This window comes from Phascolarctos cinereus, unplaced genomic scaffold (genome assembly GCF_003287225.1).
Source record: "Phascolarctos cinereus isolate Bilbo 61053 unplaced genomic scaffold, phaCin_HiC Scaffold_7;HRSCAF=346, whole genome shotgun sequence".
NCBI classification, from domain to species: domain Eukaryota; kingdom Metazoa; phylum Chordata; class Mammalia; order Diprotodontia; family Phascolarctidae; genus Phascolarctos; species Phascolarctos cinereus.
This window is the reverse complement of record NW_027556180.1, coordinates 132,254,210-132,277,763: the sequence shown is the minus strand read 5'-3', so window position 1 is coordinate 132,277,763 and position 23,554 is coordinate 132,254,210. Positions and strand designations below refer to the sequence as shown.

At 35.0% G+C, this 23,554-nt stretch overlaps 1 pseudogene; it reads right to left on the bottom strand.

Annotated features, from left to right (window-relative positions):
- Positions 1 to 5,333: 5,333 nt before the first annotated feature.
- On the bottom strand, positions 5,334 to 6,672 carry LOC110223561 (large ribosomal subunit protein eL34 pseudogene; annotated as a pseudogene).
- Positions 6,673 to 23,554: the final 16,882 nt, after the last annotated feature.

Sequence of the window (23,554 nt, the reverse complement as noted above, 5' to 3'; positions counted from 1 at the left end):
AAGCTTTTTGCGTAAGATAATTTACCCCATTCCACTTCTTTCTCCCTTTCTCCTCCCAGTATAATCCTCTCACCCCTTAATTTTATTTTTTAGATATCATCACTTTATATTAAACTCACTCTATGCCCTCTCTATGTATGTATGTATACATATATATGTATATATGTATATGTGTGCATGTATATGCACTTGTGTATGTATGTATGTATGTATTCCCTCCAATTTCACCGAATTTCAATGAATTTTCAATTGAAAATTTAATTTAATTTTTACCCTGAATGGTTGTACTCAGCTTTGCTGGATAGATGATTCTTGCTTTTAATCCTAGCTCCTTTGACCTCCTTAAAATAGAAGGCGCTAAATCTTGTTATCCTTATTGTGTTTCCTCAATATTTAAATTGTTTAATTCTGGCTGCTTGCGATATTTTCTCCTTGACCTGGGAACTCTGGAATTCCTTTTGGGATATCTTTCAGGGGGTGATAGGTGGATTCTTTTAATTTTTATTTCACCCTCTGGTTCTAGAATATCAGGGAAGTTTTCTTTGATAATTTCTTGAAAGATGATGCCTAGGTTCTCTTTTTTTTATAACAGTTTTCAGAGAGTCCAATAATTTTTAAATTATCTTTCCTGGAACTATATTGTCCAGGTCAGTTGTTTTTCCACTAAGATATTTCACATTGTCTTCTATTTTTTTTCATGTTGTAAAGAAGTATTAGAACTAATAGGAGGAACCACAAGAAAGAAGAGACAAAATAAAACATAAGAAAATAAAAAGCAGATAGTATGCTTCAGTATGCATTGTGACTCTGTAGTTCTTTCTCTGGATGTGGATAGCATTTTCCATAATGAGATCTTTGGAGATGTCTTAGATCCTTGCATTGCTGAGAAGGGTTAAGTTTATCAATATTAGTCATTGCACAATGTGGCTGTTGCTGTGTAAAATGTTCTCCTGATTTTGCTCAATTCACTCAGTATCAGTTCTTACAAGTCTTTTCAGGTTTTTTTCTGAAGTCCACCTGCTCAACATTTCTTATACCACAATAGTATTCCATTACATTCATATACCACAATTTGTTTAGCCATTCCCCAATTGATGGGCATCCCCTCAATTTGTAGCTCTTTGCCAGAACAGAAAGAGCTGCTATGAATATTTTTGTACATGTGGTTCTCATCCTGACTCCACTGATTTCTATTTAAAATGTATTTAAAAGACTTGCTGCTCAGTGGATGGTGGTAGTGATAAGTGAGGAACATATTGAAAGACATGGGTTTAAAAATAAAAGATACACATTTTAAAATATAATATTTTCTTATGACAAAAAAGAAAAGAAATTTATATACCGAAACCAAATATTCATTAATTTTTGTTTTTATCTTTTTTTCATTCTATTTCTTCTCCCTTCACCTTTTTACTCTAATTTGATTCTCCCTAGTCAAGAAATGTTTTCCAATTGATTATTATCTACACTGAAATACCAACTTTTTTCTGAACTTTCATTTAATAGATATCTTGATATTGATTAATTGATAACTGATGCTAACTTATATAATATTATAAACTCAAATTTGTATTCTAAAATACATAGACTGCCAAGAAACAATTTTGTCATACAGTGCGCTCTATTTTCTGCATTTCCTTGCTATTCCTTTATTCAGTCAACATATATTGACTGTATTCATACATACTCTTTTTGAGGGACTTTTCTTCATTATATACCATCCTGGTAAATCAATTTTCACATATGATCATCTGGTAAAAGAAATGGGGTAACTGGAGGATGTAAACTTAAATTCTGTGGCATCTAATAGAAACTAACCATAGAAACCCAAAATAAACTTTTTCTTTGGTTCAGAAATGTTCTAATTGATTAAATTAATAAAATAGAGTCCATCCTGCCCAACTATTTCATATTGGCCCTTTTCAAATGAATGTACTATGAATATTTCATACCCATGGAATCATAATAGAAATCATTATCTTTATTTTTAAATTTTAATTTTCTTGATTTAAAAATTATATTCTTTGTGGGGCCAAGAAGGTGGAGTAAAAGCAATAACTTCTTTGAGTTCTCCTTCAAACCTCTCCAAATCCCTGTAAAAATGGCTCTAAACAAATTTAAAGCAACAGAACCCACAAAAAGACACAGAGAAACAAATTTCCAGTACAAGACAACCTGGATGGTTGATTAGAAAAGTCTATCATGACAGACTGGGAGAAAAATGCCGTTTAGCATAGGTGCATAGTCAAAGACCAGTCCTCAGAGAACCTAGAGTAGGGCTCAGGGGACTGAATCATGGGTAGTTGTGACAGTTTCTAGACTTCTCAATCCACAAAAGCCAGAGACAACTTAGAAGGTCAGTAAGAAAAGTCTACGACTGCAGTGAGAAAGAAGCTCTTCCCCATCCCCAGTCCTGGTGTAGCCCTAGGGTGGCGTCTGCTTCCAAAGCTTCTAGCCCACAGACTGAGGGGGAATCGAGTGGCTGATCAGAGGGGGCTTGCAGGGATCTTTTGTTTGTGCTGAGGCAGGATTCTCTTGCTTTGCCTGTGTTGGATCTGGGTCACAGTGCTGGGTGGCGATTCTGGGGTAAAGAGGAGTGCTGGCATAGTGGAGCTTGTAGTGGTGATGCAGAAGGAATCCTCCTCATAGTTCCAATGCAGAAAAGAGTGTTTGTGGTCACTCATAGACCACAACACATGACAGGAAAGAAATAAATATCTCACCCCTGATCATACCACCCTGGAAGAACTGAAAACTTGTAGGTCCCTAGAAGTATCTCTGAAAACCTCTACACGAAACCCCCAAAGTTTGGGACGGTACATTCTCCACAATGGAAGCAGACCTTTACCTTAACAAAGACTTTAACACTCAAGTAATTAGCTGAGATCATAAGAAAACTGTGCAAAAAAGTCTGTCCATAGAATCTTTCTTTGGTAACAAAGAGGATCAAAATATATAACCAGAAGAAGACAACAAAGTCAAAGCTCCTACATCCAAAGACTCCAAGAAAAATATGAATCAGTCTCAGGCCATGGAAGAGCTCAAAAAGGATTTTGAGAAGAAAGTAAGAGAAGCAGAGGAAAAACTGGGAAGAGAAATGAGAGTGATGAAAGAAAATCATGAAAAACTAGTCAACATCTTCCTAAAGGAAACCCAAAAAATACTGAAGAAAATAATAACTTAAAAAGTAGCCTAACCCAAATGGCAAAAGAGGTCCAAAAAGACAATGAGAAGAAGAATTCTTTCAAAAGCAGAACTGGCCAAATTGAAAAGGAAATCCAAAAGTTTACTGAAGAAAATACTTTCTAAAAATTAGAATGGAGGAGGTTGAGCCAGTGACTTGCTTGAGCCCTCCCACAAACACCTCCAAACATATGTTTAAAAAATGTCTCTAAACAAATTCTAAAGCAGAAGAACCCACAAAAAGACAAAGTGAAACAAATTTCTTGCCCAAGACAGCCTGGATGGTTGATTGGAAAGGTATATCATGCAAGGCTGAGAGAGGAGCGCAGTACAGTGTGGGTGTGCAAGCAAGGCAGGACAGAGCAAACCTGGAGCAGGCCTCAGAGGATTGTATAGTGGGCAACTATGGTGGTTTCCAGACCTCTCAACCCATGAATGCCAAAAAAATTTTAGAAGATCAGTGGGAAAAGTCTGTTTCTGTGGTGAGAGACAAGCTAGGTCCTGGCCCCAGTTCCCAGCACAGCCCTGTAGTGGCAGCTGCTTCCTGAGCTTCTGGAACACAGACTGAGGGGAAAACAAGTGGTTGAACAGAGGGGGAATACAGGGATCTCTTTGCTGGTGCAGGATTCTCTTGCTTTGCCTGTGCTTGGATCTGGGTCACAGATCTGGGTGATGGTTCTGGGGCTAAGATGAGTTCTGGCATGATGGAGCTTGTAGTGGTGGTGAAGATGGAATCCTCCTCACACTTCCAAGGCAGAAAAGAGTGTTTATGGTCATTCATAGACCAGAGCACAGGCCAGGATAGGAGTAAACACCTCTCCCCTTATCATACCACCTTGGAAGAACTGAAAATTTACAGGTCCCTACAAGTATCTCTGAAAACAGCTGTACAAACTCCCATAGCTTGGGATAGTACATTCTCTACATTGGAAGGAGACCTCTGCCTTAACAAAGAGTTTATAACTCAAGTAATTGGCTGGAATCTTGAGCAAACAGCACAAAAAGAATCACATTATAGAATCTTTCTTTGGTAACAAAGATCAAAATATACAACCAGAAGAAGACAACAAAGTCAAAGCTCCTACATCCAAAGACTCCAAGAAAAATATGAATCAGTCCGAGGCCTTGGAAGAGTTCAAAAAGGATTTTGAGAAGCAAGTAAGAGAAGTAGAGGAAAAACTGGGAAGAGAAATGAGAGTGATGCAAGAAAGTCATGAAAAACAAGTTAACAGCTTGCTAAAAGAGACCCCAAAAATACTGAAGAAAATAACACCTTAAGAAGTAGCCTAACCCAAATGGAAAAAGAGATCCAAAAAGACAACGAGGAGAAGAATGTCTTCAAAAGCAGAACTGGCCAAATGGAAAAGAAAGTCCAAAAGCTTACTGAAGAAAATACTTCCTTAAAAATTAGAATAGAGCAATAAAAAAGACAAGAAAAAGGTTATTACAGTGGAGGGGAAGTGAGGGAAAGTGAGAGGGAAAGAGTGAATCTTATCCTTATCAGCTTTGGCTTAAGGAGGGAATAACATACACACTCAAATGATTATGGAAAGCTATCTTACCCTACAGGAAAATAGAGGGGAAGGGAATAAGAGAGTGGGGTATGATAAAGGGGAGAGAAGATTGGTGGAGGTGGTAATCAGAAGCAAACAATTTGGAGGAGGAACAAGGTCAAAAGAAAGAATAGAATAAACAAGGGGCAGAATGAGATGAAAGGAAATATTGTTAGTCTTCCATAGCATGACTACTATGGAAGCATTTTGCAAGACTACACAAGTATAACCTGTATCAAGTTGTTTGCCTTCTCAGTGAGGGTGGGTGGGGAGGGAGGAATGGAAAAAATTTGGAACCCAAAGTTTTAAAAACAAATATTAAAAAAAAGTTTTCGCATCTAACTGGAAAATAAGATACAGGCAATGGGGTATAGAAATCTGCCCTGATCTACACGAAAATAGGAAAGGAAGGAGATAAGAGATGAGGGGGAAGATAGAAGGGAGGGCAGATTAGGGGAAAGGGTATTCATGATACACACTGTCTTGGGTTTGGGGGAGGGATGAGATGGGGAGAAAATTTGGAATTCAAAATCTTGTGGAAGTCAATGTTGTAAACTAAAAATAAATTAATTAATGAATCTTTTTTTAAAAAATGCTTTATTTACTTTTATTTTTTTGCCTTTGTGCTTCTGTCTTCAGAACAATTTTTGGCTCCTCAATCAGAAAAGCATACTTGCCCCTGTAATATGCATATTTAACAAATATGGAGCCGTCATAAGCCCTGTTGACATGCTTTTTTGTCTTTGATAGCCACATAAGAACTTTAGGTCTCACAAGACAAATGCCTCAAAGGGTTCCTGGGTACACACCTCAGGCCAATTTTGGTGCTTTTCCAACTTTTTTGTCACAAAGGTAAACACTTCTATTACCTTGGGTTCATGATAGCTGAGTTTTGTTAAAAGCTGTGTTGTAGGACAACCTACTGTGATATGTTAAATACAGAACTATTTTAATTTTTCAGCTCTATCTTCAGAAAAAGGAAAAAGAGAACTTATCATCTTTACATCAATTTCCACTCTTTATTTAAAGCAAAAGACATGTAACAAATAATATGGCAATAAAAATTAAATTGCAAAAATAATTTTTTAAAAAATCTCTAGCTTGAGTATTTGGGGACAAAAGACTTGAATTTGAATGCTGGTTTAACAACTCAACACTTGGGTCACTAAGCAAGTAGCTTAAACTTTCTGAGTTCCAATTTCTTCATTTTTTTGTTTTTTTTTAATTTATTTTATTAATTTATTGTGATTTATCAACAATCACTTCTATGTGCTTTTGAGTTTAAAATTTTTCTCCCCCTTCCTGCCCACCACTCTCCCCAAGATGGTGCGCAATCTGATGTAGGCTCTACATTTACATTCCTATTAAACATATTTTCATATTAGTGAGGTTTTAAGTAAAAATTTAAACCAATGGGAGGAACCAGCAGAAAGATGAAACAAAACTCAACAGAAGAGAAAAAAAAAGATAGAGATTCAACTTTCACAGTTATGATTACTATCTGTGTCTTTTTCTCCATCTTTCCCCCCTGTTTATGCTTTTCTTTCTCCTTTTTCCTTTCCCCTTCTCACTAGTGTTTAGCTTTTGACCACCACCTCCTTCAGTCCCTGCTCCCTTCTATTATCCCTTTCCCTTTTCTTCCCCCTTGCCCTAACTGCTTCTTCCCTCCCTTCTATCCCTCCTCCCTTTTCTTTTCCCTTTTCCCTCCTACTGCCTATAGGGCAAGTTAGATATCTATACCTAACTGATTATGTTATCCCCTTCTTGAGCCAAATCTGATGAGAGTAAGGTTCAAACAATGCTCACACCCCTCCCTTCTTTCCCTTTGCTGTAATAGGATTTTCTGTCATTTCCTGTAATGTAATTTATCCTTGACTGCCTCCTCCTTTCTCAGTACATTTTCAAAGATCAGGCTAATCCACTTACTTGGATCCATTTAACCTGCTTGGTTAGATTTTTTTTTATGATTACATCAAAGTCAACTACTATCTACCCTCTTTATGTATACTCCTTTAACATGGTGTAATAACAGTACAATTCTCAAGAGTTGCAAGTGACATTCTCCCATGTAGGGATGTAAACAGTCCACCCTTATTAGAAACATTTTGTATCTTTCTGTCTCATTTACCTTTTTATGTCTTTCTTGAATCTTGTACTTGAAGATCAAATTTTTTGTTGATCTCTGGTCTTTTGATCAGGAAGGTTTGGAAGTTCCCTCTTTCATTGAATATCAGTCTCCTCCCTTGAAAAATCATACTCATTTTTGCAGGGTAGTTGATCCTTGGCTGCATTCCAAGTTCCTTAGCCTTATGGAATATCATGTTCCACGCCCTGCAGTCTTTTAATGTAGAAGCTGCAAGGTCCTGTGTAATCCTGACTGTGGTTCCATGATATTTAAATTGTTTCTTTCTGGCTGCTTGCAGCACCTTCTCTTTCATCAGGTAATTTTGGAATTTTTCTATTATATTCCTTGGCGTTGTCAATTTGGGATCTCTTTCAGCTGGTAAGTGGTATATTCTTACTATTTTTATAGGACTTCTGGGCAGTTTTCCTTTATGATTTCCTGAAAGATACTGTCCAGGCTCTTTTTTTGTCATGATTTTCAGGTAGTCCAATGTTTTTAAATTGTCTCTCCTGGATCGATTTTCCAGGTTGATTGTTTTGCCAATTAGGTATTTTATGTTTTCATCTATTTTTTCATTTTTTTTTGTTTCTGTTTGACTGATTCTTGCTCTCTCATAGAGTCATTAGTTTCCATTTGTCCAATTCTAGTTTTTAACAGATTGTTTTCTTCTGTTAGTTTTTGTACTTCCTTCTTCAATTGGCCAATTGTGTTTTTTAGGGACTTGTTTTCTTCAGTGTATTTTTTTTCCAATTGGCCAATTGTATTTTTGAAGGACTCTTCTACTTCTCTCACTTGACTTTTAACATCTTTCTTGAGTTATTCTAAGAAGGCTTTTTGGGCTTCAGACCAGTTCATATTCCCTTTTGTCATTGCACACGTGGGTTTGTTGACAATGTTGTCCTCTTCAGAATTTCTGTCTTGATCTTCACTCTTCTCATAATATGAATCTATGGTACGTTTCTTTTTACTCATGGTGTTTCTTTATTCCCTGGCCTTTAAAGAGATTGAGCTCTCCTGCTGGGGAACAGAGGGCACTGACCCAAGCTTCTTGTGTTGGGAGCCTAGGTCTTGGTCACTGGCTTTGTGTGCTGGGGCCTCTTATGTTGGCTATTGGAGGCTATAAGTTTCTGGCAGCTTACCTGGTGTTGGGCTGGAATCAGCAAGGCTGGAACTTTCAGGCAATTCAAGGTTGCCTGCTTTTCCTTTCCTTTAGCTTTCTTCAGCTCCTTTTAGATGTGTGCTGCAGGGTGTTTATCTGCCTGGGGCCCCCTGCCATGTTGTCTCCCTCCTTTCTGCTAATGCACTGGGAGATTCCTTTGTGGTAGAGTGCTGAGGCACCTGGTGGTTTTCTGAGCTGGTTTCCACCGGTTCCCCCCACCCTCACTGAGGCACTCAGAGGTCCAGGTGTTGGTGTTTGCCTGCTCTACCACCTGGGCTTCAGGATCTTCTCCTGGTTGACAGTTGGGGGCTGTAGGGTTCCGACAGCATATCTTATATTTCAATTTCTTCAATTTTAAAAATAAATGTATGATGTGATATTGTATAACTCAAAGTTTGAATTATACATGATAACCTGAGTATACACACACACACACAACACACACACACACACACACACACTTATATATGATGTAGATTTCCTATGTTTACTGTGTTATTTGGGAGTAAGCATTTTAAAGTTTTGTGAATAGTTATTTAACTAAAGATATTTCTTAGTAAATGACTAAAAAAACTAAAGTGAGCTTTTTTCAGTTTTAATTGTGAATTTATTTTCTTCCTCATCAGAATTATTATTCTTGTACTTTATGAATATACACACACACACACATATATATGTGTGTGTGTGTATATACATATATATATATATGTATATATATATATATATGTATATATATATATACATATATATATATATGTATATATATGTATATATATATATATATACATATATATATATATATATTATATATATATATTTATATATATATATATGTATATATATATATATGTATATATATATATACATATATATATATATATATATTATATATATATATTATATATATCCACATTAGGACACCATTATTTTGATTGACTTCCCACGTCATGAAGCATTTCAAATCAATTGTGCCTGTAGTGACCAGCAGGTTGTTGTCATTGATTATCAATATATTATGCTTATTGCCTATAGTGATATTCCTCTGCTTTTAATCACTGCTGCTTGAAGTTAATCGCATTAGTCTCATATTGATTCTCTGCGGCTGAATTGCATGTGTATTGTATGATGCACTGATTTTTTTTATTGATTATTTTCCCAAATTTAGATATGTGGTATACTGTTCTGCTCTACATGCTGCTAGTTATCATCATTGCAGATTTTCATTTATTTTGTATATTGCTATGCTGAATAAAATCCTAAGTAAAACCTTTTTTTTTTCCATTGAAGGCCAACATTTTAGAAATGTAATGCATAGAAAGCCACATAAAAGCACATAGAAGACTTTTAATTCCAAGAGCCACTCCGAATATGAAAATGAGAATTTTGTGAGAACATTGAGAGATAGAACAAATGATGTGAGTGTATAAATAAATAAAATATTTAGTAAGCCCTTAATACATGTATAACGCTGAGCTAAGTGTTTGGGATACAAACAGAAAATTAAGACAGACTCCACTCTCAAGGAGCTCATACTCTGATCAAGCAGACAATATATACGAAAGATTTGAGATGATACAATGTTATCAACAACAGACATGAATAACAGCTACATAAGATGGAGTCCATTTTCCCTAAACCAAAAGAAAGAATGGAACATTTAGAAATTCTAAACAAAGAAAAGTTATGAAGAATACCTGGGAAATGACTAATTTTGCCTCCTGGAGATAAAGAATTTCTTATAGTTTGTTATTATAATAAACAGAGATGGCTTGCCTACATAGAGACTGAAATTCCTGATTAGCACAAACTTAATACTCAAAAAACGAATGGTACTAATGGTAGGGTGTCTAAGCACATTTGTGCATCACTGTTTCAAGCTTAGAAACTTGTCAGTAATAAGCCTCTCCACAAGAGGACCATTTCAAATGTTGGATTAATCATGTAATGAAAATACTCTAGACTTAGGCAGAGTTGAAGGAGTGGGGAGAAAGATGCTGCAAAAAGAGATATGATTCAGGAAGGCATTAAAAGACTAAAGTTTGGACTTTTACATGATATGAAGTCTGAAAATATGAAGCGGCATATCAAGAATGCTTTCAACACTAGAGATTGAATTTTACCAAGCAGGGATAGGCAATTGTATTCTAACTGCTTCGTCCTGGGAAATGAATAGCTGTCTAGACATTATTCCTATAGCCCAGACAGAGAAAGTTTGATGAGCTTTGCAGTTATCTGGTTTGAAGAAAACTGTTAATAATATTAAGAGCTAAAACTTTCTAAATGCTCTTTTAATGAAATTTAATTGAGTTTAAGTAGTCAGGTGCACAAATGTATTGTTGATGTAACTGAACAAACTGGTACCATTGAAGCCTATCATCTAGACCCATGAGTTGCCTTAAGTACCTGAGTTTTGTTTGCTCATGTGTTTCTCTGCCAAGTTCCTATAGGTGTGTACCCACTGTTCACTACAGGTACTATATTCATTGGTGGGACAGTGCTATTTAGGTTAATATGACCATTGTAATTTTCATTACATATGCATTTAATATATTAATATCTGTCATATCTTTTCCTTATTATTAAGTAAATTATGTTTAACATCTAAAAGTGTAATATTATATTATGATTGTTGGGTAAATAAAAAATATATTGGATGATTGAGTGGGAGCTCAAGAGCTAGAGTCATTAATGGGGAAAGTATTTTCCCTCAGCAAGGTTATCACCTGGAAACTTTAAAGAATTTGAATGTAATCCTGTGACAGTGGTCTATCTTTGGAAACTATGTTAACAAATCAGTCAATTAGCACACTTATAATATACCAGCCATTAAATACTGGGATACAAAGAATGCCGAAACAAGCACACAAATAAAATTATATACAAAACAACATAAATACATAATAAATAACTAAATAATTAAGATTAAAGAGGACTAGGAAACGGTTTTTTTTTTGTTTTGCTTTTGTTTTGTTTTGTTTTGTTTTCATTTTGTTTTTGCCAAAAGAGAGACTTAAGCTGAGATGGTTAAATGGGAAGATAGTACTCTTGCCAGGAACTGGGAAGTTTTGAAGAAGAGAGTGTTTAAAAGCAATATTGAGTTCAATTCTGCATAGCTCTTTAAAATGTATATGAGAAATCCAGTTCAAGATCTGATAGGCAGGTGGAGAGGAAATACTTGATGTCAGCAGAGAGGTTTGAGTTGGCCAAATAGATTAATGAAACATGTGCATAAAGATGGTACTTGAATCTACAGGAGATGATTAGATCATTATGTAAAATAGTATACAAGGTGAAGAGAAGAATGCCCAGCACAGAGCCACAGTGGATACTCACTTAGGAATCAATCAGGTTTGTGATGAAGGACCTGACAGAAGAGAACAGTATCACAAAACTGAAAAAAAAGAATATTAAGGAGAAGAGGGTTATAGATAGCATTAAACCTTCAAAATCAAGAATGAGGAGGATTGAAAAAAAAGTTCTTAGATTTTGCATTTAAGAAATAATTAGTAAAAGAAAAAGGACCTATATGTACAAAAATATTTATAGCAGCTCTACTTGTGGTGTCAAAAATAGAGTTTCAGGGGAAGTTAATCAATTGTAGAAGGGCTAACAAGTTAGGATATATAATTGTGGTGTAAGACTATTGTGCTATAAGAAATAAGGAGAATGCTGGCTTCAGAAAAAAAAGAACCTGAAATAACTATATGTATTGATGCAAACTGGAGTGAGCAGAGCAAAGAGATCTTTGTACACAGTAATGACAATATTGTAATAATGATCAACAGTTATTTTGATACAATAATTCAGGACAATTACAAAAGATTCATGATGAAAAACTGCTACTGTTTCCAGATAGAGAACACAGTGCAAATTGAAGTATAATTTTTTTTCACTTTCTTTATATTCCTTGATTTTTTTCCCAACATGGCTAATACAGAAATACTTTTTTTTTATGTCTTCTTATGTATAATTGTTACATATTGCTTGTCTTCTCAATAAGTGGGTGAGAAGCAGTTAGGGAAGAAAAAGAATTTGGAACTCATTTTAAAGTAAATATTAAAATAATGATGCTAAAGTATTTTATTGGTAATATCAGAGAGAGCGATTTAATTAACTAGTGGTGTTAGCCTCCAAACTGAAAACAGTTAAGACAGTGAGTGAAAATAAAGTGGAAGCTTATATTGGAGGCAACTTTCTCAAGGAATTTAGCTGTGAGTAGGGAGAGAGAGAGAGAGAGAGAGAGAGAGAGAGAGAGAGAGAGAGAGAGAGAGAGAGAGAGAGAGAGAGAGAAAGATGTATCGTACCACTTCAAAAAATTAAAGTCCAAGAGGTTGCCATACATAGGCACTGAGAGTATGTTCTAAAGCAAGGAATATGAAGGGAATATTTTCTGAAGGTTTTTCTTGGGGTTGTAGGATTCAGCTTTATGCAATAGTTGGAATGTATTATTATTTTGCAGGGTCTTTAAACTTTCCCACCTTAAATCACTCCTTTGGTCATGACATACCCAAGGAGGTTTTCCTGAAGCATCACATTTTGCAAAACAGGCTGAGAATTTGTGATTTATAACACGATTTATTAGGCATATGTATTATCACCTTCACACAACTTGTGCGGCCCTGTTTGCTGGTAGAACATCCATCATTTGTCAAAAGCATTATAGCTATGTGCATTCCTGTACTTATTTGCCTTCAGTTCTGAAACATTACTATTTATCATTTTAAAAAATTAAATATAAAATGTACTGGCATACATCACTCGTTTTTAAAAAATCTCACTAGAATACTGAGAATCACAATAATCCTCCAAACAAGTTAAAATAAGCTAATAATGACTTCAGAACATATCTGTAGCTGGATCATATGTATTTTCATTAACATTTTTACAAATATTATTCAATTATTATGATGCAAAAAATAATACTCTTTATGATTGATCCCTCTCTTTTTGACCTTGAATGTTACTGACAAAAGAATGAAAGTAATGGGGGGAAAAAAGCTGACAGTTCTTAGATTTTTTGGTGTAATGCATTTAAAATTAACCTTAGAAGCTAAAGAATATACAAAAATATTTAATTTCAAAGCTTATTATAGTTAAGTAAAAATGAAGGATAAACATGAAATACAGCTATAATCTGCATTCCATGAAGTAAAATTACACTCCAAATACCCAATTTGAAATAAATGAGAAATGAAGGCTAAAACAAGCTGGAGGCTGGAATAGGTTGGAGACCTAGTTGAAAGGAACACACAGAACCAGAATAGGCAATCCCCAGATAATACATTGTGGAAATTAGTAATAAGATTGGCATATACTGGGAAAAGTCATCACAGTGAAATCAAGAGTAATTTTACTCAACTATTTCTATCTTCTCTTGTATCTTAGCTAGGGAAATCTCCATAAGTTCTACAAATGTCCTAGTCCTCTTTCAGAACATCTTAATGGAAAAGTGGGAGTAAGGAGAAGCTTACCTCTGTAGCTATATTCTTATAGCTTTTTGTTTGGCTGTTTACTTTTTTATGATATCTGTTTAATAAATCAGATGGCTACTAAAAGTGAATTGTTGAATTTGGTAATTTTTTTTAGCATATTGCAATTCATATTTTTAGACCTCTAGTGGATATTTGAACTGCTCAAACACAATCTCTTCAACTCCACAAGTGCTGAGGAGATGGGCTACTTAAGTCTATCCTGATAACAGTCTAGAGAGCAAATAATCTGCTACTGCTTATCTGGTGTGCTTACAAGGTGACCTCTTTCTCTCTGTAGCAGTAGAATGCAGATTAAGGAGCCAGGAATGGTTGAATACACCGTATACCTGCGGCACTCAGACCAGCTATCAAAAAGGGCTATTGAAATAGAGTATGAACTATTGTAACTAAGTTCTCAAATAATCAAATACTGTTTGGCCATTAGATACTGTCCCTAATGTATATATTAATTAGTTATTTCCACTGTTAGGTGTTTTATTTAAATTGTTTACATTATTTTGTGTTGTGTGAGTTCTACATAAGGTTAAAGGTTATGATTTATTTGTCTTCTCCACTGCTTAACACATTAGGATTGTATAGCGCACATAGCAAGAAATCAATGAATCGATCAGCGTTAGTTAAAACTCTTATCATGTGGCAGGAAATTAATACATGATAGGCTATGACTAGACAGACACATACATACAAACATACATACATACATATACACATACATACAGGCATAGATAGAAACAAGAAAAATAGATTAGATAAATAGATAGATGAAGATAGGTAAACAGATAGATACAGCTAGCTAGAGAGGTGACAGAAAAATCTTCATAACTAGAAATGCCATCATTGGGGTTAGACAGTACTCATAATACACTAAGAGAAGAAAAAGATGATAAAAATAAGAGCAAAAAAAAGAAGAGAAAGAGAAATAATGGATAAAGAGAGTACAGGGAAGAGAGGAGAGGGGAAAGAGAAGGGATCGTAGGAAAGGGGATGAACTTTAAGGGAAAGCTCTTTGAAGAAAGTTCATTTACTCATGTATGTCCCTCTCTGATGGTAAGCCTTCACCAATAATTTATTGGTTTAAGTGATTTCTGTGAAGCTTATGTCAGAGTTTAGCCACTCTTATTATAAGCTATGCCTTGCATTTGAACTGCTGATGTTTTTGTGTTTCTGTTGAAGATTGTGATCTAGGAGAAATATGTAGCCTTTTGAATAGAGATGAATAAATAAAATGTTTAAGTATCATGCAAATCCCATTACAGAATATTCAACTATTGTTTATAGAATTTTGGATTCAGATCTGAAAAACAATATAAACAACAACAATACATACGATACTGTAGTTCCAAAAGATTGGATCAAGTTCCCAATTGTGACTTCATTGGCAACTTCCAATAGCCCTGGGCATCCCTGGAAAAGTCTATTTCAAAGGCAGTTGCTGTATGTTGTTAAGTTGCCTTCACATTTCCTTTTTTAAATTATTCCCTTTCCTTCTTCTATTGAAAAAAAATTGACTTTTCCTAATACACACACACACACACACACACACACATGTATATCCACATATGTATATGCTATTATATTTATAAGAAAGGAATGTTGGTTAAATTATTAAGGGAGATATTATTTTAAAATTCAAGCTGTGAGTATATATTGAAATGGCTGTTTGTTAGAAACAGATGTGCCCACATATCCCACCAGACTATCTAAAATATTAATAGTATATATCATATTTATAGCTTAAACATAAAACATGGACATCAAAGTTAAAAAGTCTATCATTTCCTTATATAGAACATCACTATACATACATCATAATAGGATGATGAAATAAGTTAATTTGGAAGACCAAAACAAGATAGGGAGTCTGAATGCAGATCGAAGCATACTGTTTTCACTTTTTTGCTCGTTTTTTTTTTCTTTCTCATGTTTTTTTTCCTTTTTGTTCTGATTCTTGTTTCACAACATGAGTAATGTGGAAATATGTTTAACGTGATTGTACATGCATAAGCTGTATCAGATTGCTTGCTGTGTTGGGGAGGGGGGAGAGAATGCAGGGAGGGAGGGAGAAAAACTTGGAGCTGAAAATCTTACATGAATGAATGTTGAAAACTATATTCACATGTTGTTGTAAAAAAAAAATACTATTCAGAAAAAGAAAAAGAAAGAAAAAAGAAATAAATCTGACCTGAAAATATCTGAGATTTCATACACACACACACACACACACACACACACACACACACACACACACATTTGTGAACAGGGACCATCTCTTATCCCCAGAATTCTAGCATAGTAGCAGACATATGACAGATTCTCTGTGAATATTTTCTGACTGTTGATTGAGTCATATTTATCAATATCATCCAGTGTAGATGGACTCTGACATCATGAGCTAGTGGAACCATAAACATAGCTAAGTTTATCTAGTGTCCTCCTATTGCATATGATCATTTGTGAGAGAAGGTTAAGTGAGGAAAGGGGATATATGCATGAATACACATACACATATTCTTTCTTTTGATTTTTTGGATGTGAAGAAAATTAATTTGGTACGAAAAAATTTAATTGGTTCGTACAAGTTTGATATTATGTTTTTGGAGAAGGATTTCTTTAAAAAAAAAGACAGGATTTCTTTTTTAAAAAAGTATGCTGTGCTAGTCTATCAGCTACCTAGTTAATTTTCATTGTCTAAATCAAGAAAAAATACATCTAAGCCTATAGTGGCTATTGATAATTGTAGATTCCTGAAAAGATCATTGTGGTTAGGGGACATGTAATCTTATCACCAGCAGAGAGCTGTCTCATACTTTCCATTAGGATCCTCTTCCACAAGCAGAGGACAAAGCCTTCCTCATTTAGAAACAGCTCAAATCAACATAGGACATTAAGCTTATGTAAGGTGCCAGTAAGTGATTTCGAGGATTTACAGAGGAAGGCATTTCTGGCATGACATAGTATTTCTGTGATATTTATTTTAAAAGATTTGTTGTTCTGGTGGTGGTCAAAGTGCATGAAGTTAGACAAGTACCTCACTCTTTAGGGTATCTTTCCCTTGTTGTAGGATAGGAGTATAAGCCAAATAGAGGAGTGAAAGGTAACCTCCAGAATTACAGAGAGATTGTTTTCTATTTATTTTTCCTGTCCTAGAGGGCTGTAAATATCACTTAATACAAACTTCTCAGCTGCTTGATAGTAAAATAAATATAAGATAAAATAATAGAATAGAACATAATATACACACATGTATATATATGTGCATATATGTATATATGTATATGTGTACATATATTAATATTTATATTATAGGTGTATTTATACACATATGTTCATTAAAGTTATTTTCTACCACCATGGAATGAGAGTCCAAATCAGACAGGTATTCACTACAGTTACAGAGGTTCTCCAGATGTTCCTGATTGCTTCAACCCTAGAATGTTGAGGAGACTCTTAAGTGAGGTCCATAAGCATTCAAAAATATCTGGAGTCAGCATCAACAAAGGAATAGCCAAGTAGATAAAGAATGTCTATTGTTCAGACTATGACTTATCAGTTTAACAACCCATACATTGGTTCATCCAACAGACTACAGTTGGATAATGAGCTTGGCCTAGGATTGAATAGGGGAAGTGTGAACTATTTCTTTTGTAAAACTGAAGTTTTCTCAATGAATCCAAATTTCTCTATGAGACAAAGACCCATCTTTTGAAAAAAAAAAAGCTTATTCTAATAGCATTGTATGCCTCAAGATCATTCAAGGATTGTCTCAGAAGAACTGAAGTTGAAGATCACACAAAGGACAATGGAAAGGTACATTGTAGGAGTGAGCAAGATGGCAGGCATTAGAAAAAAAGAATTATGTAGAAGAAGCAGAGAAAAGGATATTATTAGCTAAATGTATGTGGAATAGGGTATAGAATGCTGGGCTTGGCATCAGGAAGATGTGTTAAATCCTGCCTCAGACACTTACTAGCAGTGACCCTTGGCAAGAGACTTAACCTCTCTCAGCTTCAGTTCTTTCCTCTGTAAAATGATACTAATAATAGCACTTACTTCACCAAGTTGTTGGGATATTTGCTTTGCTAACTTAAAGCACCATAAGAATGCTAGCTATTATTAATGTTATTACAAGATGAAGAAAGAAGACTCTAAATTATATAGTGAGAGTGAGAGATGACTAATATATAAGTAGTATGACACATTTTTTATCCACACAATGGAACTACAGGAAAGCCCCTAGAAGCTTAGGTGAGTACACTATGGAATATTTAGGACGACATGGAGAAAAGTCAAATGGGATGGGAAGGCACCAATAAGTCATGATTAATAATGCGGGAGAGGTGAAATCACAACTCCAACAAATTATCAAAGATGATAACATATAAAAAGCACTATGTGTGGTACTGGAAATGGACAGGATAAATGCCATTGTTTCCAAAAAGCATAGATTTATTCAGAAAGATTCAGATTGACTGAGTAAACCAACTGGACATCTGCTTGTTTTGGTCTATTTTCATTTCAATGAAGGACAAATTGTAAAGATAAATTAATGATTTCCTAATTTTGTAATTTCATGCACTAGTTAGTCAGTTGACATATTTTTGGATTATGGACATCTTTTCTGCACCCCTGAAATCTCATTATATTCTATTCTACCTAATGCTACCACTTTCAGTAGAAGTATTAATAATGCAAATAGCTGGTTTTAATGTTCTCATTACTCACTAAAGTATTATTTTCTTTCATAAATTCCTTCAGACATGAGTAAGCAATACTGTAAAAAAAATATTTGATTAAAATGTAACCTCAAGTTTAACAAATATTTTACTGATAAAATCTTATTGCCCACCACTTTATTCTCTGGCCTGTTGTTGGGGGGAAAGACTATTTATTGTTTAAAAAGGAAATAAGTATACTCAAGATATCTATTAAATTGATGCCACTTGTACATGTATGTACCAGCCATGAGCTGATACTATTTCTCCTCCAGCAGATCAAAACCATTCATTCTATTTTATTATGTTTTATAATTGTCGATGTCCCTCAATAAATCCCTTATATAAGATCTGATAAATGTTAGAAGTTTCCTTTTGTCATTTTTAGTATTTCCTAGATACCAGTGAAATAATGGACCTATCTATCTAAAATTCCTTGCCCTTAATATATGACTTATCTACTTCCTTTTCAAGTATGCATGCCCATAAGGGTTACCTATATGTACTATATGTCTTTCTTGTTGTTAGCTCTGTAAATTAGATAAAGGTACACTGGCTATCATACATATCTACACTAAAACACACAGATACACCCACACCCACACATACACACACACACACACATCTTTAAACACTCCAATTATTAATTTTATCTTCCTTCTGAAATTACCTTGAATTTGTTTCTATTGTACATGTATCCAGCAAAACGTAAGTTCCTATACATACCCACATAAACACACATATACACACGTAGATTCAAAGACAGAAAGATAATGTGAAACAAAGAATACAAGAGAACAAACATCAATGTATATTTTATACACAAGTAGTGGGGTGACTAATCAGAGGGGTGACTAAACAGAGGGGTACAGTTCTCAGATCTTGCTCAGATTTTCTCTACCACTTGCTAGTACCATGTAGGAGTATTAATTTGACTGCTTTTATAAGTATGTGATGATACATAATGGAGGAGTTTTCCACCTAATTCAGAGTGTTATTTCTGTTCTGTGATTATTTCCTGTTCACTTACCGGTTGAAGAAATCATTGTAATTGGAGACTAAGCCAAAATTGAGAATACATAGTAAATACTCTAATGGAGAAATCAAAGTGATTTCTCTCTTTATTGCTGTCAGGCTAATAAGCCTTTGGGGGTGGAGAGGTTGCTACTTTAGCTGTCTATAAACTCTGGCCAATAGATGATCATTAACACATGTGCCTCTGTTTCTTTGCCTATTTGTGTTTGCTCTTTCATACTTTTAGCAGAATGAGTGCTGACACAAAAAACACCAGGCTGCAATCTTGCTTCACAAGGTCAGAGAAGCTAGTGGATGTCCAATGATAGGACAGTTGCAGTTCAACAAAGTGAGGAGCTACTGCAGCCCTAAGGTACTACTTGAGTTACTCAAGCCGAAAAGAAATATATCTAGCAGCTGAGATACTCTATTGCACAAGTCGGAAATCTATTTATCCATCAGTTGTGACATATTTGGAAATTAACTTGGCAGGGAAAATGTTCAATAGTAATCACTTTAAGTTTAGGCTTACTCTTTTCAGCAACTGAAGTATAGAGGAGACAGTGATACCCAGTTTGAGTGGAGGCGTTTTTGTACTTTGGTCCCTGGCATATCTCTTTTTTTCTCGTAACATAATAATAAACAATATGATTGAACATGAAACTTAAAATCCATTATGTACAACTTCCTGTTCCTTTTAAATATGTAATAAACTTATCACGAAAATTTCTTTCTTTTCCTTTATTTTGCCTCCCCTTCCCCACCCTACAAATGGCTACCTTAAATAAGCCAGTGTGCACTTGTGTTTGTGTGTGTGTGTGTGTGTGTGTGTGTGTTTGTAAAATCATTCTAAACATACTTTTATTTATCACTACTTTCTCTGGATTCAGACAATGTCTTCCTTCATATGTCCTTTGTAGTTAATTTGGGTATTTATAATAGTCAAAATGACTTATTTGCTCAAAATTGTTCTTAAAATGATACTGCTGTTAACATATACAATGTTCTCTTGATTTTGCTCATTTTGGTCTTCATTATTATCTTTTTAATAACTATCACTTTGTAAAAACTAATTTATGCTAATTTGTATCAGTGATTTAGACATTTCAACTAGTTAAATGATACTATGGAGATAAACGGCACTAACATAATATTGAGACAATAATCACTGTCGCTTGATACTGGGAAGAACATATCAGAATGGATATGTTAGCCAATATCATAGTAATGACCTTCCTGCCCCTCAAGAATATTCCTGGAATGCTGAAGGGAGTTGTGATTGGCAGTATTCTGACCTGTTAATGAACATGTGAATTTCTCTCTACAAATAAATTAATGTACACCAAAACCCCCAATGTCCCAAAATAGGCATTACGCAGTGCAATTCAGAGTACTAACAATAAGAACACTTTCTTACCAGGGCCCTCTACCAGTAAGCCACTCAGGTAATCCATTATGTTTTCTTGAGATGTGGTTATCCTGCTGCATGTTTTGGCCTTTACTACATGTGGCAATGCTGTCCTCTGCTACTCTCAGAGGATGAGCTTTTTAACTATGCTCACTATCTTCAAGTTTTTCATTCTCCTCTCAAGGGAAGGAGATGAAACATTGTTCTCTCAGGGTATATTTGAAGTTATTTATCCTTGTCTGGGTGGGGACAGCTTACAGCTTTCTTAAATTGTATGATTTCTCTTTGTCTAGGCTTTGCACTCCCAAGTACAGAAACACTCACCCAGGAGCAGAGTTCTTGTGATGCCACTTCTCATCACTAGGCTTCCAGGTATTCCCTCACTTCAGCCCTCCAGCTACATGAAGTCCTTTATATTGATCTTATCTTCGTGTAAATTAACCCAAATCTTAATCCGACTCTGAAGATGTTCCCATATTTCAACCTTCAAGGAACTCTTCCCAATAGTCTAGCAGCTAAGGAGCATTTCAATAGTTCCTCAGTTTATTCTCTTTAGTGACTAAATGGAATTATTGAAATTATAGTATTGTGGGGTAGGGGGTAGCTGCAATTCTCAGCAGTTTCTAAAGTATGTATGCCTCTAGGGCTTGCTCGAAATTCTAAATCAATTTGGGGGAAGGAAGAAATCTAAACTCAGACAGAATGAGGCTATATAAATTTATTGTACATTTAATATTGCTTTCAAATTGACAATAAATTCAAAAGTCACTTGAAAGCACATAGAAAACAAAACAAAAACAAAAAATCCCTAAATAGAATCTTTAACATCACACAATTTTTCTTAATAGTTTCCAAACGTGGACAAACTGCTCTGTTTTAAACATTTATCCCTTTCTAAGACAGAATAGTTTTTTACAGAGCTGAGCATTTTAATCTTTTTTTTTCCCTAAATGACAAAGACAAGGGTCAAAACTTTTCCCAACAAATTATCAAAAGGATGACAATGAAAGAAGGTAGAAACTAAAAATAAATGAAAACAAGAGAACAAATGTAATGTGCAGGGGAAGCAAATCCTTCTTGGTGTAGAAATCATGTGAGGCATATGCTATCTAGAAACCAGAGTGTGTGGGCTCTCCTTCATTTTTCATTTTATTTCATCTGAAAATTCAAGGTTAGAAATGTGTATCCCTATAGATTACCAGCTATGCTACAATTGCCAAGTGACATGATCTATACTGCCTTCCTCAAGCTTCTCTTTCTTTCCTCTTCTCTCTATTTCCATCTGACTCTCTGTATCCTTTTCTCTTCTTTCCTCTGTGTGTCTCTCTCTCTGTCTCTTTCTATTTGTCTCTCTCAGTATCTGTCTCTGTGTCCGTGTATGTTCCTCTCTCTCTCTCTCTCTCTCTCTCTCTCTCTCTCTCTCTCTCTCACACACACACACACACACACACACACACACACACACACACACACAATTAGATCCTCTCTTCAGAATGTGTCCTATACAAAGAGATCTATGGTTTTATGACAGCACTGCCACTTTAATATAATTACCATATGCTTCCTTAAAGACATATATTTGTTGAGAGAGTATTGTGCACGTATATAAACACACACAGATGTGTATGTGTGTGTATACACACACACATATATATACATATGAAGATATGTATGCACGTATACATATACCAGTGTATATGTATGTATATATACATAATGTAAGGAAATATTCTATAATTTTGTTTGAAAAGGTTTATTTATTAATATTGCTTGAATGTAGTTTGATGTGGCTAGAAACTGACTGACTTCAGAAATGCTCCCAGGGAAGCCAGAGGGAATGCCTGTGTCGAATTCACAGCTACAATCCACAAAATGCTTGTGTTTTACATTGCCCAAATTTGAATGTATATGCTTACATATCATTTGACCTTTATATGAATGTTTATTCTTACTGATATACATATCAGTGGATCTAGCTTGGGTACTGTACCCTCTACAAAATAGCTTAACTGCAATGCAAAGTTTCTGCTGATATTTTTCTCTGAAACTCAATATAATATAATCTTAGCAGAGACTTGAGAATAGAACCTTCTTCCAGCTTTTCTTCTCCACCAAATGACTAATAAATTTCTTTCTTAATCTATTTCAGAATTCCCTGTTTATTCTCATGACTTACAACACACATACACACACACACACACACACCACACATACACACACACAAGTGGTAAACTATAAGGTTACACCTTTCTAACCTTGGATTTTGAGATGAAACAAAACAAAAAATGAAGGTTAACCCATGTACTCTGATTTCCAGATAAGGTGCTTGACAAAATTTCTAGGCTAAAAAGAATTTGCTTCCCTTGAACTTTATGTTTGTTCCCTTGTTTTCATTTACTTTTAGTTTCCTACCTTCTTTCATTGCCATCCTTTTCATTTGAAAAAAAGTGGGTGATTGCCTTTGTCATTTAGATTAAAAAACAGTGCCAAAATCTGTCCTATGTTATTGTCTATCCTTCATTTTCAAAGATCAATGATATCACATTATGATGTCTTAACTTGTGTGTAAATTGGATTTTAGTGAATCAGAGCTGCATAAAGTTATCAGCCTCACGCTCTCTTTCAGAGCCATTGAAGTTCAGTGGCAAAGCAAAAGTCAGGAGGATTGGCAATCACCTGGATGCACTGGATGACCTTGGGGACTTTGAAGTCCAGCCAAGCTGTAAGCACACCACAGTGGCTGCTTTAGCCACTTTCATGGCCATTGGAAAAAGTTATTTTCACTCATCCATTCTTCAAGGTAAAGTCTTCACATGCTTAGAGTAGATATCCCCCAATTCATGCATGGGGTTGAGGCCCTTCTGTTACCTTCAATCTAGCTTAACTTATACTTTTTTTTTCTTTCTTT